At 35.7% G+C, this 8,794-nt stretch overlaps 1 pseudogene; it reads right to left on the minus strand.

The window, feature by feature from the left end:
- Positions 1–3,987: 3,987 nt before the first annotated feature.
- Positions 3,988–7,918, minus strand: LOC132600706 (probable amidase At4g34880; annotated as a pseudogene).
- Between the last annotated feature and the right edge of the window lie 876 nt (positions 7,919–8,794).

Below are 8,794 nucleotides of genomic sequence, written 5' to 3' on the forward strand. Positions count from 1 at the left end.
TGGAAAGGTTTTCGCAATAATTGAGCTAATATTTATTTAGTAATGTCTTGAGGAGGAGCTATAGGGCCTCTTAGATGGTTAATGAAGTGTTATATAAGTGTCAATGAGGTTCCATAAGGATTGGAGCTTGAACGAATCGACGAGAGAAAGTTTCGGAGAAAAAATATGGATTTTACGGTCACTTATACGGATCGTATAAGTTATACGGCCCGTATACTTGTCCGTAGAACCCTTCCAGAGAAGGGTGAATCCAAGGTGGGATTATACGAATATTTATACGAACCGTATAAAATTGTACGGACCGTATAATCAGGTCTTTCTCTTTTATATATGGACGACCCTTGTCTTATTTTTCATTTCCCACTATCCCCAAACTCTTAAAAGCTCTAGAACCTTCTTCCAAGTATATTCCATTCAAACCCAAGAGAAATCAAAGATCAAATAGCAAGAATCAAGGTATTCAAGTGTTGGGAGACTCACTAGGGTTTGTAGGATTCAAGCATACCTTGGGTGTTGAAGCTAGGGTTTCATTCAAGTTGGTAGCTTGATCCAAAGCTCATCCCTATGTGATAAAAGTTTAGTTTTCATGTTTATTTCATGATATTAAGCATGCTTAGTTGTTGAAAAACTTGGGTGAAGGAAGAAAGTAGAAGATGAAGTTCAAATGTAGATTTCATGATATTTTGAGTAGTAACTTAACTTGGGTTATCATTGTTAGGATGTTGTGAGTATAATCTTGTTATGAAGGGTAATAATGATGATAAGGAAGTATTGTATACAATTGTGCAAAGGGTTGGCGTGAAGCTATCAATATAAGTTGAATATGAGAATGAATTTGGAAACTAAATGGAATATGACTACTTGATTATGATATGGTGGAGCTATTATAGTTGTTTGGAAGTTGTTTTGGCAATATGGTGGGAGTCGATGAAATAGGGGAAATGCTGCCCAATTTTCATTAGCTCATGAATTATTTTAGCTTGAACTTAAGAGTGTCTTTAAGGCTTAACCGTGGTATGAATCCTTCTAAATGTAGATTTCTCAAGCTTTGGCAGTGAACGTTATGTAGTTAAGAAGACATAAAGGTATGTAAGGCTAACCCTTCTTTCTTAAGGCATGATCCCATTGATGTATCCCTTCATGTGAAATCCACAATATCTTCCATGATGATTTTATTCCTAGACTCACAAAAGCTCATGGTTCTTGATACTCTCATGATATTGTTGATCCTCCAAGGGAAAATATATTGACGATAATGATGTTGACACAACGTATGTACTCCTAGTTGTATATGTATGTATGTATGTATGTATATATATATATATATATATATATATATATGGCCAGTATGTAACACCGACATTATGTGCCCGGATATGATATCTATTGCGCGCGCACCACTGCAGTTGGGTACGGATAACACTGAGCCTTGGTAGGGCCGGGTATGTATAACACTGAGCCTTGTCATGGTGGGGTATGTGAGACACCGAACCTCTATGGTCGGGTATAGTACTACTATATATGTATGTGTATGGAATGGAAGGTTTTCGTTAAAGAAAGGGTAAGTAAATATGATGAACGTCGCTAGAAGTATAAATGGTCCTCCTATCTCATGGCTTTTCTATCTAATGTTATCTTTCATATCTTTGTTATGTTATTAATTATGCCTTACACACTCAGTACATTATTCTTACTGACGTCCTTTTATTTGTGGACGTTGTGTCATGCCCGCAGGTGGACAGGGAGATAGATTTGATCCTTAGGTTGCTTATCCAGTGACTGCTTAGAGGAGCTCCATTTAATTCAGAGCTGCAGTTGTTGGTACTATTCTATTGTGTATATACATATGGGCATGGCAGGGCCCTGTCCCGTCTATATGATGTTACATACTCATCTTAGAGGCTCGTAGACAGTTGTGTATAGCTAGATGGCTCTTAGCCTTGTCGGCTCGTATTGTGTATATCATTTTGTTAGCCTCGTCGGCTTGTGTATATGTAAATGGGCATATTTGATGACGTTGATATAAAAGTGTCCTTGCCCGATAAGACTTGTATTATTGATTCATAGGAATTGTGAGTTAGCCATGTGGCTCACCTAGATATGATTAGGGAAGTATGACGAGAGGTGCCCGGTGGGCTAGCTCCGGGTGCCCGTCATGGCCCTCCATTTGGGTCGTGACAATTTGATAAGAAAGAACTAAATAAGAAGAGGTCATACAAATTCGTCGACTGAGTCTGTGTATAATAGTGATCAAAGTAATTAGAAAATGGTATTACTAAATAAACACTTAGCTTCTTTCTCCCCTGAAATAGGCTCACCATTCATCAGATTGAACTTCGACTTTTCTCTTCCTAATTTGTTCGTTACTTATTGGACACTTGTATTAACATTATTTGTATTATTTTAAAAAGTTTATATCGATTATTATGGTATACACGTGCAATACACTTGTTCGATAACTAATTTATAGAAAAGTGGGTACGTGTTTAGAGCTGCCTATAAAGATATACTCCTTCCTGTTCGAAATATTAGAAGGTTTAACAAACTGATTTTATATTAGACACGTGAAATGGATACATTACCCGCATAGATATACTCTTTCCAATACCAAATACTAGTCATTTTTGAAAAATTAAATTTGTTCCAGACACTTGACGTTTAAAACATAAGAAAGTTATTTACTTTTTTTTCTTCCAAGTTTAACTTTTACTATTCTAATTAATGGAGTGTTAATCAAGTAAGACGTAGGGAGAGGATAAGAGTTCGTTTAGACAAAATACTCTTACGAGTAAAGCGATTAAATGTCTTTGTTAAAGGGTGTGCAAAAATAGTAAAAGACATAAAATATGAATCAAATATAATACTCCCTCTGTTTCAATTTATTTGAACCTATTTCCTTTTTAGTCTGTGCCAAAATGAATGACCTCTTTCTTGGAAACAAATTCACTTTATGAATTATTTACAACCACATAAATTTTCAAGGCTTATTTTGAACCACAAGTTTTAAAAGTCTTTCCTCTTTCCTAAATGTCGTGTCCAGTCAAATAGATTCATATAAATTGAAACTGAGGGAGTATGTAGTAGCATGGAATGTTTTGTGATTTTTTTAGTCAATTGGAAAAGAAGATGTTATAGATGTCAAAGAACAACCACTACTTCCCCAAAAATAGCCAAATGCATTTGCTGGTCCACCATCAAACTTCTAATAATGGAGTGTTTTGTGATTTTTTTAGTCAATTGGAAAAGAAGATGTTATAGATGTCAAAGAACAACCACTACTTCCCCAAAAATAGCCAAATGCATTTGCTGGTCCACCATCAAACTTCTAATAATGTTTTTCAGGATAAGAATGTGTTGGACATGACAAGCAATTCAAAAGCAGATTCCCTTTTCTTTTCTTTTTATTTTTTTTATTTTTTTTTGTTATTCAACACTTTCATTATTTGTAAGTCTATTCTCCTTGTGAATTATCATGTTACACGTTACTTGCTAAGATAAGAAAATGAATATTCAACGGTCGAATTTCAACTTTAATGCAATAGATGTTCGTGCTTACTTTTCCTAGCACAAATCTTGGATTATTCCTTTAAATCTAACGATCAAAGTTTGAACTCGTTGAGAATGATTCTGATCTAGTTCATGGCCTATTAGAAGTAGAAGGCACTCTGGTGGGATTTTTACGGACAAAAAAAGCTTGCAGTCAGTTTGATAATGATCGAGTGACATTGCTTCTTCGGTACCCATGACTAACTATCATGCCATGATAGAGGCTAAACAAGAATTTCTTTAGGCATAACATTCAGTAAAATAAGAAATTGTGACAAGTTACTAAATACATGAGCATCAGGAACATGTGTTGTCAGCACGATAGAAGAATCACATTTCCATCAGACAACTAGTGTTTTTGACGGATTAAGAGAAGGTGGATAACATAATAATTCGAGAAGGTATGAATCTTGCTAGACATTAACTTTTGTGGTTCGAAGATATAAAAAGTTCATCGACGTTACTATATGATTATTTTCGTCTGACAACATTTTGTTTTGGAATTTTTATACTTAATAATTAACACATCATATTGAATGTGGCCACATTCTAGATTGAATGGAATATATGTGATTCCTATCGAGGATGTGAAGGAGGGGGCTTCCTGAAACGAGTTGCTTTTTCAAAGCCATATGCAATCTCAATGAGTGTTGGCTCAGAACCCTTTAGTCCTACGAATGAAATCCCGAACGGAACTCCACTTTTATCATAACCAGCAGGTACATTGATCCCTGGATAACCTCCGATAGCAATAAGACTAGCAATGTCCGCACCAGGTGACATCCACGCATCTAACTTATTATCTTTCATCGTCTTCTCGAACCCGTATTTGCATGCTTTTGTTATGTTCCTCAATGCCTCCCTTTCCAATTTCCCTATTCCATTCGTCTTCTCAGCATCCAACATCAGATCTTGACCATATTCTTTGACTTTTTCCTGCAATGATATATAAAAAGAAAGAAGGAAAACTAACTTAAATAGCTGCCCACCCAACCTCTTAAACTAAATATAGCCAGTGGATTATAATATATGTATAATCCATGTATAATATGTGTATAACCATGTATAATCAGTGTATAATCTATGTATACCGGCAAGTAACAGTAAACAGTGAATCTGGCCAGCTATTTGTGTAAATATCACTAAAAAGAATGAAAACAAATATATTTCGTTCTACTTCTAGTGATATACGTAGTTCAGCTAATTTCAATTAACAAGTGAAAGCTTTTAGTTCCTTCAATAATGTACTGCAAACCAATATGAACATATTATTTACCAATTATCTATGAACAAATAGTATTGGAATGACTTTGGCCTGAATATGAGGGAATGGTTATGACGATCCGTATAACTGATCTCAACTTACCGAAGCTGAAATCTTGTTGAAGGCTATAACATCAGCCAATGATTGGACGCCAGTGTGGACTAACTTTTTCAGATATGCATTTAGGTCCATCTTGAATTCAGCAAGTAGTGCTATGTTTTGAGCAACAAAAATAGCATCTTCGACCAAGTCGACGTCAGATACTTCCAGGTTGTCAACTAACACTGCTCCTTTTTGCCTTCAAATAGTTTTATTTCAGAAAAATAGTTCATCTCTATTAGGATACTAAGTAAAATTAAACTATAGAAATGCAGGTGCAAACAAAAAGATTACCTTAAGGTGTTAAAATGGCGTTGGTAAACTTTGATATCATTGAAACCAAAAAGGTGCTTTGAAATTCCCAGTCTTTTGTATTTGAGCCCATCAGCCTTAAGAAATTGCCGGTACCCTCCATGTGGAATGTAAGCAGAAGCCTTTTTAGTTGCTGGCAAGTCATCTTGATCTAAGCCAACGATGGCATCAAGAACCTCGACAGCATCAGTTACTGTCCTGCAGATTGGCCTGTTCTATGCAAAAGAACAAAAGAAAAAAACATTGTGTGAAAAAAAATTTCAATGGCTTTTACATTCATCTTTGTTATCGAGTTCTTTGCATCTTTGCATCTATAATCAGCGCCGGCTCAGTGGTAAAGCCTTAGTTTTAGATCCCCAAAGATTAAAGGCCCCAACTGCTGGTTCGCGAAATTTGTCAGAATATAGAGCTTCGGAGACTAACCTTATAGATATGTGTGAAAAACAAGTATAAGCAGACGTACGTTGCACAACTCACTCTCTTAATTCAGAACCTACAATGCCTAAATTCAGGATTTAGTACTAAAAACAAGTATCCCATTTTGTGCAGTCAAATTTTCACTACTTGTTTGAAAATATGGCATTAAATAGTTTCGCAAAGAGAAAATAGAGTTACTCCCTCTGTTCCGGTTTATGTGACACTATTTCCATATTAGTCTGTTCCAAAAAGAAAGACATGTTTCTACATTTGGGAGTTAACTCTAAACTTCCTTTTTTTCCCTTAATAAGCTTTTCTAGCCACACAAATATTATTACATGTTTAACACCACAACTTTCAAAAGCCAACCATAGAAATGAATATGTTAATGAAGGTTACATATTATGTCAAGAGGAAGAAACTTATAATATTGTAGCCACTCATGGTTATATTAGCCGATTGATCTGTGCTGGTTTCAACAACTCTCGTTCGTTATACATCTTCCTAGCTGCTCGGCCTATAGTACGTATCTGGTTTACTGCTTTAGCTATCAACACTATGGCTATCAACCAATCTATAGTTGTTAGTCAAGGTCATGTTATAATTAATACTTGGGCTTTCCTTTCTTTCTTAAAATACTTGCAGAGTCAAACTTTGACACATATATACTGGACGGGAGTACTACTAGGGAGAAAAACATTCAGAAGATTTACGCACCCGACAGTGTCTTGCCTATGTGATATTGGGATAACACCTGCCCTGCTTGTGAGGCCAACAGTTGGTTTGATTCCAACAACTGAATTAGCACTTGATGGAGATAGAATGGAGCCTGCTGTTTCTGTTCCCAGTGCTATTGCTGCCATGTTTGCTGCTACTGATGTTGCAGAACCAGTGCTTGATCCTGATGGATCAGCACTTGCTACATAAGGATCCTGTAAAAACACCAAAATATTAAACTCTTTTTAGTCAAATTGTATACTACTTTGAATCTTTGTTCCTGTTTCATTCCTATCTTTTTGCATTTAACGAATCACACAATAACGATAACAACTATTCCTCTATCCCAAACAAGTTAAGGTGGGCTATATGAATCCTCGCTGCTCATGTTACTACTTTTAAGAACTAGTCATAGAGGTGGCAAAATCAATCTTTTTTTTGCCAACCTGCTTAATCTATCCAAGTTTAACAAGTTGAGTCATGATACATTTTGTTGACTTGACCTAAGTGGTTGAACTCTGAAACAATCCATCAAACTACTGGATGAAAATAGTGTAACCCCAGCAGGTCAAAATAGAACCCAAACCCAAACAGGTTTCATCATAGTCAAATTTGAAGATCAGAATTTATTCAGGTTTAATTTGCAAGAACTTAACTAATACAACAACTACGCCTCAATCCCAAAAAAATTGGAGTCGGCTATATGAATCCTCATTTTTGCAACAACTTAACTAACAATTTAAGGGGGAAAAAATTGTCTTCATATATTTCTTTTTCAAAAAATCAAAATAAAAAAGGAGAAGAAAGTTAATTAGGTCATGTTACGCAGACTAGTTTATGACCCGTTATTTGGCTCATGATGACATGTTTATTCATTAGACGCATTTGACTCGCCCAAATTTGACCCAACTCGCACATTTACCACCTCTGACAAATCAATGATGACTTACCAGAGCTTGGCCAAGTCTACCATTCCAACCATTAGGCAAGTTCGAAGATCTGAAAGCAGCCCATTCAGTCATAGTTGCCTTGCCAAGTATAATAGCACCAGCTTTCCTCAACTTCTTGACCACACCAGCATCTTGTGGCACAATGGATCCAACAAGTGCTAATGATCCTGCTGTTGTGTTAAGCTTATCTTTTGTTGCAATGTTGTCCTTGACAAGAATTGGGATACCATGTAGCCTGGAAAGAGATACTGATTTGCGCGTTTTCTCTTTTCGTTCTTTATCAGCTTTATCTGCAAGAAAGAGTGCATCTGGATTCACTTCTATGATTCCTTTTAGAATTGGATTAGCTCTCTAAATTTCACTTAGATAGAACTCAACAAGTTGTCTAGAAGTCAGTCTGTTTTGCTTGAAAGCTATATGAATATCATCAATAGTTGTTTCTTTGAATGAGAATGTTTTTGCCTTAGTATTTACACCGAAGTTGGACATTATGATGCACAGAAAAATGAAGAGAATGGAAAGAATTGACATTTTTTTGGTCAAAGTGATGAAGGTATATGCTTAGTGTGTAGCTGATTTTATATTAGGCACATAAGGTAAATATAACATGTTTAGAGCTGCCCATAAAGTTATACTCATTGAGGATAAAAACAAATTTTTTTGGTTATATATGAATTGTTGAGTCCCGACCCTTGACATAAGAAAAAATTCTAGTATAGTATAGTGATAAAGGGGGTTTAAAAATTATTTTAGGTCACAAGTTTAAATTCTAGGGGTGTCAGACACCTTAGTCCTAGGGGATATACCTTCTACAACATACCCAGTGTGATTCACAAGTAGGGTCTGGGGAGGGTAGAGTGTACGCAGACCTTATCCCTACCTTGGAGAGATAGAGAGGTTGTTTCTGGTAGACCCTAGGCTCAAGGGGATATACTCCTTCTGATCCTAAATATTAGTCATTTTGACAACTACATTAGTTCCAAGTGTTCGACGTTTTAGAAAATAAGAAGTCATTTACTTTTTTTTCTTATTTCAAATTTACCCACAACGCTCCAATAAGTGGAGTGTTAATTAAGTGAGACGTTTAAGGGAATGATAAAGGTTGGTTTTGACAAATACTCTTATGAGTAAAGCTATTAAATGTTATTTTTAAAGAGTGCGAAAATGGTAAAAGACATATAATATGAATCAAAATATCGTTTATGAGGAGCATTGACTGATGGGAAACAAGATGTTATAGATGTCAAAGGAAGACCACTACTTTCCTAGAAAGTCCAAACGCCTTTGTTGGTCCACTAATCACTATCAAACTTTTTTTAATGTGGACAAGAATGTGTTGCACATGACAAATAAAAAATCAAAAACATATTCCCCGTCTCTTTTAGCTGTTCAACACTTTTTGTTATTTTATTATTGCAAGACTGAACACTAGTCTCATTTTATAAATGGGTTTGGACCTGTCTTCTATTCCGGTGAAAAATATTCCACT

Source organism: Lycium barbarum, chromosome 6 (genome assembly GCF_019175385.1).
Source record: "Lycium barbarum isolate Lr01 chromosome 6, ASM1917538v2, whole genome shotgun sequence".
Taxonomy (NCBI): Eukaryota; Viridiplantae; Streptophyta; class Magnoliopsida; order Solanales; family Solanaceae; genus Lycium; species Lycium barbarum.